Consider the following 9,146-nt stretch of genomic DNA (forward strand, 5'->3'; position numbering starts at 1 on the left):
CTTGCTTAGCAATAAATTTATCAAACTCATCTAAGCATGGGCTAGCAATTTTAGTAAATGGGATTACAGCTTTATCATATCTATAGAGAGAATTTACCTTTACTACCTGTGTCGGGTTATCAAGACCATGAGTTTCTTCAATAGGTAATGGATTAAGATTATATGTTTCTTCAACAGGCGGTAAATTAAGACCATGTATTTCTTCAATAGGAGGTAAATTCTTAACATCTTCAGCTTTAATACCCTTTTCTTTCATAGATTTCTTTGCCTCTTGCATATCTTCAGGACTGAGAAATAGAATACCCCTCTTCTTCGGAGTTGGTTTAGGAATAGGCTCAGGAATTGGCTCCGGAGGTGTCCAATTATTTTCATTTGTCAACATATTATTCAATAGAATTTCAGCTTCATCCGGTGTTCTTTCCCTAAAAATAGAACCAGCACAACTATCTAGGTAATCTCTGGAGGCATCGGTTAGTCCATTATAAAAGATATCAAGTATTTCATTTTTCTTAAGAGGATGATCAGGCAAAGCATTAAGTAATTGGAGAAGCCTCCCCCAAGCTTGTGGGAGACTCTCTTCTTCAATTTGCACAAAATTATATATATCCCTTAAAGCAGCTTGTTTCTTATGAGCAGGGAAATATTTAGCAGAGAAGTAATAAAACATATCCTGGAGACTACACACACAACCAGGATCAAGAGAATTAAACCATATCTTAGCATCACCCTTTAATGAGAACGGAAATATTTTAAGGATGTAAAAGTAGCGAGTTCTCTCATCTTTAGTAAACAGGGTGGCTATATCATTTAATTTAGTAAGATGTGCCACAACAGTTTCAGATTCATAACCATGAAAAGGATCAGATTCAACCAAAAGTAATTATATCAGGATCAACAGAAAATTCATAATCCTTATCAGTAACAAAGATAGGTGAAGTAGCAAAAGCAGAGTCAGGTTTCATTCTAGCATTTAGAGATTGCTTACTCCATTTAGCTAATAATTTTTTAAGTTCAGTTCTATTTCTGCAAGCTAAAATAGCTAAAGAAGCATCTTGATCAAAAACATAACTCTTAGGGATGGCAAGTGGTTCTTCATCATCACTTTCATCAGTATCATCAGATTCAATATTTTCAATTTCTCTAGCCCTAGCAAGTTGTTCATCAAGAAAAGCACTAAGTGGCACAGTAGTATCAGGCATAAGGTAGTTTCATCATAAGTATCATGCATAGCAGAAGCGGCATCATCAATAACATCCGACATATTAGAACGAATAACAGAAGTAGCTGTAGGTGTCGCAAGCTTACTCAAAACAAAAGATGAATCAAGTGCAGAGCTAGATGGCAGTTCCTTACCTCTCCTCGTAGTTGAGGGATAGATCTTGGTTTTTGGATCTCTCAAGTTGTTCATAATGATAAGCAGATATATATCCCAACTGACTCAAAGAATAGAGCTATGCTCCCCGACAACCACGCCAGAAAATAGTCTGGATAACCCGCAAGTATAGGGGATCGCAACAGTTTTCGAGGGTAGAGTATTCAAACCAAATTTATTGATTCGACACAAGGGGAGCCAAAGAATATTCTCAAGTATTAGCAGCTGAGTAGTCAATTCAACCACACCTGCAAAATTAATATCTGCAGCAAAGTGTTTAGTAGCAAAGTAATATGATAGTGGTGATAATGGTAGCAAAAGGTAACAGTAGTAAAAGTAATGTTTTTGGTATTTTGTAGTGATGATAGCAATAGCAACGGAAAAGTAAATAAGCGAAGAACAATATATGGAAAGCGCGTAGGCAATGGATCGATGATGGAGAATTATGCCGGATGCGGTTCATCATGTAACAGTCATAACCTAGGGTGACACAGAACTAGCTCCAGTTCACTGATATAATGTAGGCATGTATTCCGAATGTAGTCATGCGTGCTTATGGAAAAGAACTTGCATGACATCTTTTGTCCTATCCTCCCGTGGCAGCGGGGTCCTTACGGAAACTAAGGGATATTAAGGCCTCCTTCTAATAGAGAACCGGAACAAAGCATTAACACATAGTGAATACATGAACTCCTCAAACTACGGTCATCACAGGTAAGTATCCCGATTATTGTCACTTCAGGGTTAACGGATCATAACACATAATAGGTGACTATAGACTTGCAAGATAGGATCAAGAACACTCATATATTCATCAAAATATAATAGGTTCAGATCTGAAATCATGGCACTCGGGCACTAGTGACAAGCATTAAGCATAGCAAAGTCATAGCAACATCAATCTCAAAACATAGTGAACACTAGGGATCAAACCCTAACAAAACTAACTCGATTACATGATAGATCCCATCCAACCCATCACCGTACAGCAAGCCTACGATGGAATTACTCACGCACGGCGGTGAGCATCATGAAATTGGTGATGGAGGATGGTTGATGATGACGATGGCGACGGATTCCCCTCTCCGGAGCCCCGAACGGACTCCATATCAGCCCTCCCGAGAGGTTTTAGGGCTTGGCGGTGGCTCTGTATCGTAAAACGCGATGATTTCTTCTCCTTTATTTTTTTCTCATCGAAACTCAATATATGGAGGTGGAGTTGGAGTCGGAGAGGCAACAGGGGGCCACGACATAGGGGGGCGCGCCCCCCACCCTCGTGGCAAGACGGTGGCCCCCTGGCCTTCATCTTTGGCAGGTATTTTTCTTATTTTCTGAAAAGTGTCTCGGTGAAGTTTCAGGTCATTCTGAGAACGTTTGCTCCTGCACAAAAATAACACCATGGTAATTTTGCTGAAAACAGTGTCAGTCCGGGTTAGTTCCATCAAATCATGCAAGTTAGAGTCCAAAACAAGGGCAAAAGTGTTTGGAAAAGTAGATGCGTTGGAGACATATCATAGCGCGGCATAGCGATAGAAGGAACAACTAGCAAGCAAAGATAGAAGTGATTTCGAGGGTATGGTCATCTTGCATGAGATCCCGCAAGGAAGAAGAACGAGTCCATGAAGGAGACACACGGACGAAGTCGAACGAATCCTCACAAACGCGACGTTATCGGAACTAACCCGAAGAAGCAACACTGGAAAGAAGCAAACAACATAGTAAACAACCATCACATAAGCATGCCATGATGCACAACCAAGTATGATGCATGTCCAGTTTAAAGAGGCATGGCATGGCAAAGTGCACAAACAATACCACAAATTAAGTGGAACTCAATATGCAATGAGTTGCATATTGACGGAACACCACATTCAAGTTATTTAGTTCGATCCCGTTTATGTACCCAAGAATATTAAATGTTGATTAACATGGCAAGAGGTGAAGCAAAAGAAAACTACCGATCTAGGCGAGTTTAAATGAGGCCGGAACAACAAGCAACAAATCCGGAAAATCCTCATATGCAAATTATGGATTTGGTATTGTTCTTCCCTAAACCATATTTCAGAGTTGTTAAACATGCAAGATGAGTGCACCATGTTAAACTAGGCATTTTTCTACCCCATTTACATAAAAAGTTTATTAAAAATGGAGCTACTATTATTTAGTTATGAATTAAAGCATTTTAGCATGGCGTTTAAGCAAATTTAATCAAACAACATCTTAAACATTTCAAACATGGATGAAAGTTTAATATTATGAAACTAGACAAAATTCTAAGCATTTTACATATATGAAACATTTTAATACGATGCACGGTTGATGAGTTATGATATGCATGAAGTTGGAGGGGTTTTCTGCAAAAGTGGTGTTCTCAAGAAATTAAAAAAATCATCCTGGCAGGGAAAAAACATCATGGGCCAGATCTGAGGAAAACTGGGTTGGGGGAGCTGCTGGTTGCTCACCATGGGCTGGGCCCAGTCAGTGAGGAGGCAGGCTGGAAGGGGTGTTGGGTGGGCTGAACAGGGACGAGGCCCACGAGGCCGGGTCAACGGGCGTAGGGACGCTCCCTCCCGTCGTGCTCATGCCCGAGAGGGGGAAGGGGCGCCGGTGGTGATGGCTTGCAGGCAGCGGGGCCGCGTGGACCAGGAGGAAGGTCGCCGGCGAGCACATGGCGGGGCGGATCCGGCCGAATTCCGCCAGATCCGGGCGGTGGGGCAGCAAAATGGGGCCGGTGGCGAGCTCTGAGCTCCTGCTCCCGAACATGGCGAAAAGAGAGAGAGATTAGGGTTAGGAGGAGAAGGATATGGGGAAGGGAGCGATGGTCGGCGACCTAGGTGGCGGCGGAGCACGACGAGACGACGCCGGGATCCTCGGGGAAGAGGAGCGGACGGGCGACGACGAGCGCTCTCGATCCCCTCTGGATCGAGCGGGAGCAACGAGACGGCTGGGTCGGAGCCAGCGGCGCGGTGGGTGCGGTCGGGCCCGGGCGGGCCGGTTGCGCCGGGCCGCGCGGGGTGTGGAGGTGGAGTGGACGAGGTGGCAGCACGCAGTTGGCTGGGAACAGCTGAAGCGGCGGCGTTGGCGATTGGTGGCGCGCCAAGTGGCGGGAACACGGTGGCTGGCGGCTGCGGGGATCCCGAGGGGAAGGCTAGAAGTAGGTGGAGGGGGTTTAGGGTTCCAAAATGGCAATGGGCTGTTTAAATAGGAAAAGGGGGGTTAGGATTAGGGTTTGGAGGGGTTTTCCTCCGTCTCGGAGCCGTTCGATCGCCACTGGACGGTCCGGAGTAGAGGGAGTAGGTAGGTGGGCTAGATGGACTGTGAAGAAGGGCTTGGGCTGAGAGGAAAGAGGGGGAATGCAGCCTGGCAACTGTTTTCGGAGACCGAAAACGTCCGACGATAGACCGACTATAATGTCGCTATAGTTTAACGGTTGGGCTATCAAACGAGCTCCGAATGCGATGAAACTTGGCGTGCGGCCTACTGACAACAAAACAACACCGCACGCCAACTTTCATCCCATTCCAAGAACATTTTTCGGCCACTTATAAAATATTACTACGGACGTGCCGCGGGCGCGTGCAAGTGTGCCTGAGCTCAGAACGGACAACGGAAGGAACTAAGAGACCGGGACGGATGCAAGTTTTGAAAACATGATGATGCAATGCACATGATGACATGGCAAGATTCAACATGCAAGCAAATGACAAGGCAACAACAGCGAATAACTGGAAGACACCTGGCGCAACTGTCTCGGGGCGTTACAACAATCCATACAAGAGGATCTTGTCCTGAGATCTAGGATGGCACCGGAGGGAAATGGAAGAGGAAGAGAGGAGGTAAATCTAAGTTGCTTCTTTGGCAAATGAGTGAAACCAAAGAACCTTGAGAGGTTGAACAAATTTAAAGAACAAAACAATGAAGATGAACAAAGTTCAAAACACTCCGTTAGAAAAGAGGAACAAGGAACATTACGGGAACCTTGTAGGTTGAAAGACATGAGAAATGGGTTGCAATGGACAAAAATTACATGCAAGTACTCCGGTAGAAATGAGATGTACAAGGAATGATAACGATTAATTACGACAACACTCCGGTTGAAAGTAGATAGAGAAGGAATAAGAATGATATAAATTGGGCAGCACTCTGACTATAAATGGAAGGAATTGAACATGAACTTGACAAGATGAGAGGATAGTTGATGAAATCAGCAACACACTGCCTCTGGAACTATTGAGATAAAGGCACAATGGGTAAGAAAGATTTCGGACAACACTCTGGTTGAGAAGGGAGGCAAAACTTGACAGAATGGGAAGAACTTGAAAAGAGGGCACGGCACTCCGGTTAAATGGATAAGCATGAAAAAAACATGGTCCTCACAATCTGAGATGATGAGTGAAGAGAGGAACATCACAATTCCTATGGAAGGAAGAATGGAAGATATATCATTGAAATAACAAAATGGAGAAGAAAATGCCAACTTCCACCACAAATGAACTAGGAAAGCACTCTTCCAAGAAGGTTATATGGAGTTGTTGGAAAACCAACAACGAAAAGAATAAGCTTGTAGTGGGCTTATGGAAACATCTCAAAATTATGAGGTTACGACCTGCCACTCACGGGAAAAGATCTCATTGCGAGCTAGAAAAGATAGAAAGCTTTTTCCACCGAGGTGATAAGAAAACTTGGATCATAGGTAATCATCACAACGAGCAACATTCCCAATGGAAGGCTTTAGGTGAAATATAACCCAAGATAACTCCAAAGAAGAGATTGATGGATAGCAAAGGATCTCATGAACAAATTGAAAAATGATGGCTTTAAAATATGTCATTCCAGACAACTTGTGAATCATGAACCACGAAGGGAGATTGTCAATAATGATATACACCATCTCAAAAGATAAGATAGAAAGAATTGCACTGCAGAATGCAAGATGAAGAATACTTGAGATCCTTTGAAAAGAATCTCGATGAACACTTCGAGAAGGAATTAACTCCTTGATGAACCACCATGTAGAACCTCCATGAAGAACTCTGGTAATAAAAGAATGATCAAAAGAAGTGAAGGATGAAGAGAATAAGATTGAAGCCTTGCAATGATTAGATGGAGCTTTGAAATGATATAATTGAAATAACTTGGAGCTCTGGAAAAGAAAGATGAACAAATGAAATAAAGAATTTTATTGAACCTCCGAAATAAGGAATTAATCGCTTGAAATAAAACAAGAATAAGAATTACATTATGCTTATCCTTCATCAATTAAATTGATGACAAGAAACGGATTTGGCATACTACTTATTCTCGTAGAACGGATTAAGATAGTTATGGTGCAAACTTGGGAAGGTCTTCAACGAATCGCCGGTAGGATTTGGAAACAACGAATGAATTGATATGAAAACGAAGGAAGAAGAATCTTGGATGAACCACCGTAAGAATTGAAAATGACTTAGGAAAACATAAAGAAACAACTGGAAGAATTAGAAAACGTATTGAAGATACTTGAGGGAATTTAGATACATGAGAATGAAGAGATCATGAGCTGACTACATATTACTTGAATGATGCACCGGTAAGATTTGGAGAACGAGAACTGAAAGCTGAGAATGAATAATTATGAGATGATGGGCTCTGGAGAATCAAACTGAAAAGACTCTTGAATTGCTCCGGATGGGTGAAAATAATTCCCACAATTGAAAACAATTATGAGAGGATTGCATCAAGCTAGAACTTCGCATCTTTGAGTGAAACGGATAAGATTTGGAGGAAAAACTCTTCTTCGGTCTTCAAATGTTGAGAATGACGAGAAGAAACACCACCATGACTTGTTGAGATACTCTGGGATGAATAATAGAAAGGTTGACCAACATTGAAAGAATTTGAAAGATCTTGATACATTTGACTGATGACAATTCATTCTTACGTCAAACTTTGAAATGAATTTGAAAATGACTCCAAAAAAATTAGAAGAGTCAGGTAAGATCCTGGGAAAAGACCTGTGGGTTAGGGCCCACTGAAAAGATACACCGTTGAATGATTTGAAGAGAGATTGCACCGTTTGAATAAAATAACTTGAATGAGATAACAACCTCGAGACAGCTTGAACGGAATTAGGAATGGAAACGCGGATCTTCTGAGATATCTTCAGCACTCCGAAACAAATGAATAGTGATAAGTGAATGATTAAGAGGTGCACCGGCATGAGAAAACATTTGAAACGAGGAAAAGGATATGATCAACACTAAAAACTTGAATTGAAGCCACCGGAGAAGATAAAAGAAACTAAGAATGATGAACTTGTATAGCATCTTCATGAGAACCATCGGGTAAGAACATTGATTGAAAAGAATGAAGATACTTCACATCCATAAGATGGATACTTGATTAAGAAATCAGAGTCCTTGACGAAAAAGGGTGGGAGGGCGGGAAAACAAAGGCAGCTTGGGACAGATGAAATGAGCACCATTGAGAAGAACTGATAATTGATCTTGCGGATGTTGAAATGATCGGATCCACTTGACGAGAAACACGCCGGATGAAAAAGGATTGACATGACAATCTCGATTATCAAGAAGGATTGGTATTCACATAGAAGTATGAGAACATAGCTTAGGAAAGGTATGGAATCAACACTTGACATTAAAGCACCTTGAATACCACAACTCAAAACAAAACAAAGGATTGGCTTGCAAAATAAGCCAGAACAAACATATGATAGACCCCATATCGTATCATGTGTCTGTTGGAAAGATATCCTACGAGCTACTTGAATTCCCACTTATAAACTCCCGAAACTTTCTGGTTATGCAATCAGGTGTTGGGGATACAGGGGAAGCATAATATCTCACCAAAAACTAGCAAATCCTACATCCAGATGTATCCATCCTTCAACACATAACCAAGAAACCTTCGGAAATCATGTACCTCAACCTTCGAAAAGCATCCATTATAAGAGTTATGGCAATACTCCCGAACTCCCGCCCCAGTACTGTGTGGCGTCGAGGTTATCTCACCAACAACTGCATAAAAGAGACTTTCGATGTCGGCGAACTCAGGTATTCCAGAACTGCAACGATAAAATTGTGACGACAACACCTCGGAGCTCAACTCCCCGGGAAACTGCCACAACCCCTAAATGTCAGGAGGCACCAAGAACAATGTTCTCGTCACAAGACTATCGGAACAATTCCAAGATACTCGCGTGATCCTAATAAAAATTCATGAAATTTGAGGAGAGAAAAGTCAAAACTCTACGTCGGGAGGCCTCACCACAGCGACGAAGGGACTGAGGAGTAAAAAGAATCCTAATCTCTGATATATATATAATCCTAAGACTCAAAACATTTTATTCTAGACTCAACAACGTCAGCGATTTGATCAAGCAGGGGGCTCCTAAGTCGGGGAAGGCTCTGATTACCAACTTGTAACACCCACAATGCGGCTATATCTCCCACGTGTCGGGGCACGACTTAGAGGCATGGCTGGATGGTAGGTTTGTCGCAAGAGGGGTAATCTTCACACAATCCCATGTACTGAATAAGAAAGGGATAAAGAGTTGGCTTACAATCACCACTTCACACAAATACAATTTAAACATACAACATCCAGATTACAATCAAGGTCCGACTATGGAACCAAAATAAAAGAAGACAACCCCAAATGCTAGATCCCCGATCGTCCCAACTGGGCTCCACTACTGATCAATAGGAAACAAAACAACACAACGAACAAGATCTTCAATGAGCTCCCACTTGAGCTTGGTTGCGTCATCTGCACT

The sequence above is a fragment of the Triticum dicoccoides genome, chromosome 3A (genome assembly GCF_002162155.2).
Source record: "Triticum dicoccoides isolate Atlit2015 ecotype Zavitan chromosome 3A, WEW_v2.0, whole genome shotgun sequence".
NCBI classification, from domain to species: Eukaryota; Viridiplantae; Streptophyta; class Magnoliopsida; order Poales; family Poaceae; genus Triticum; species Triticum dicoccoides.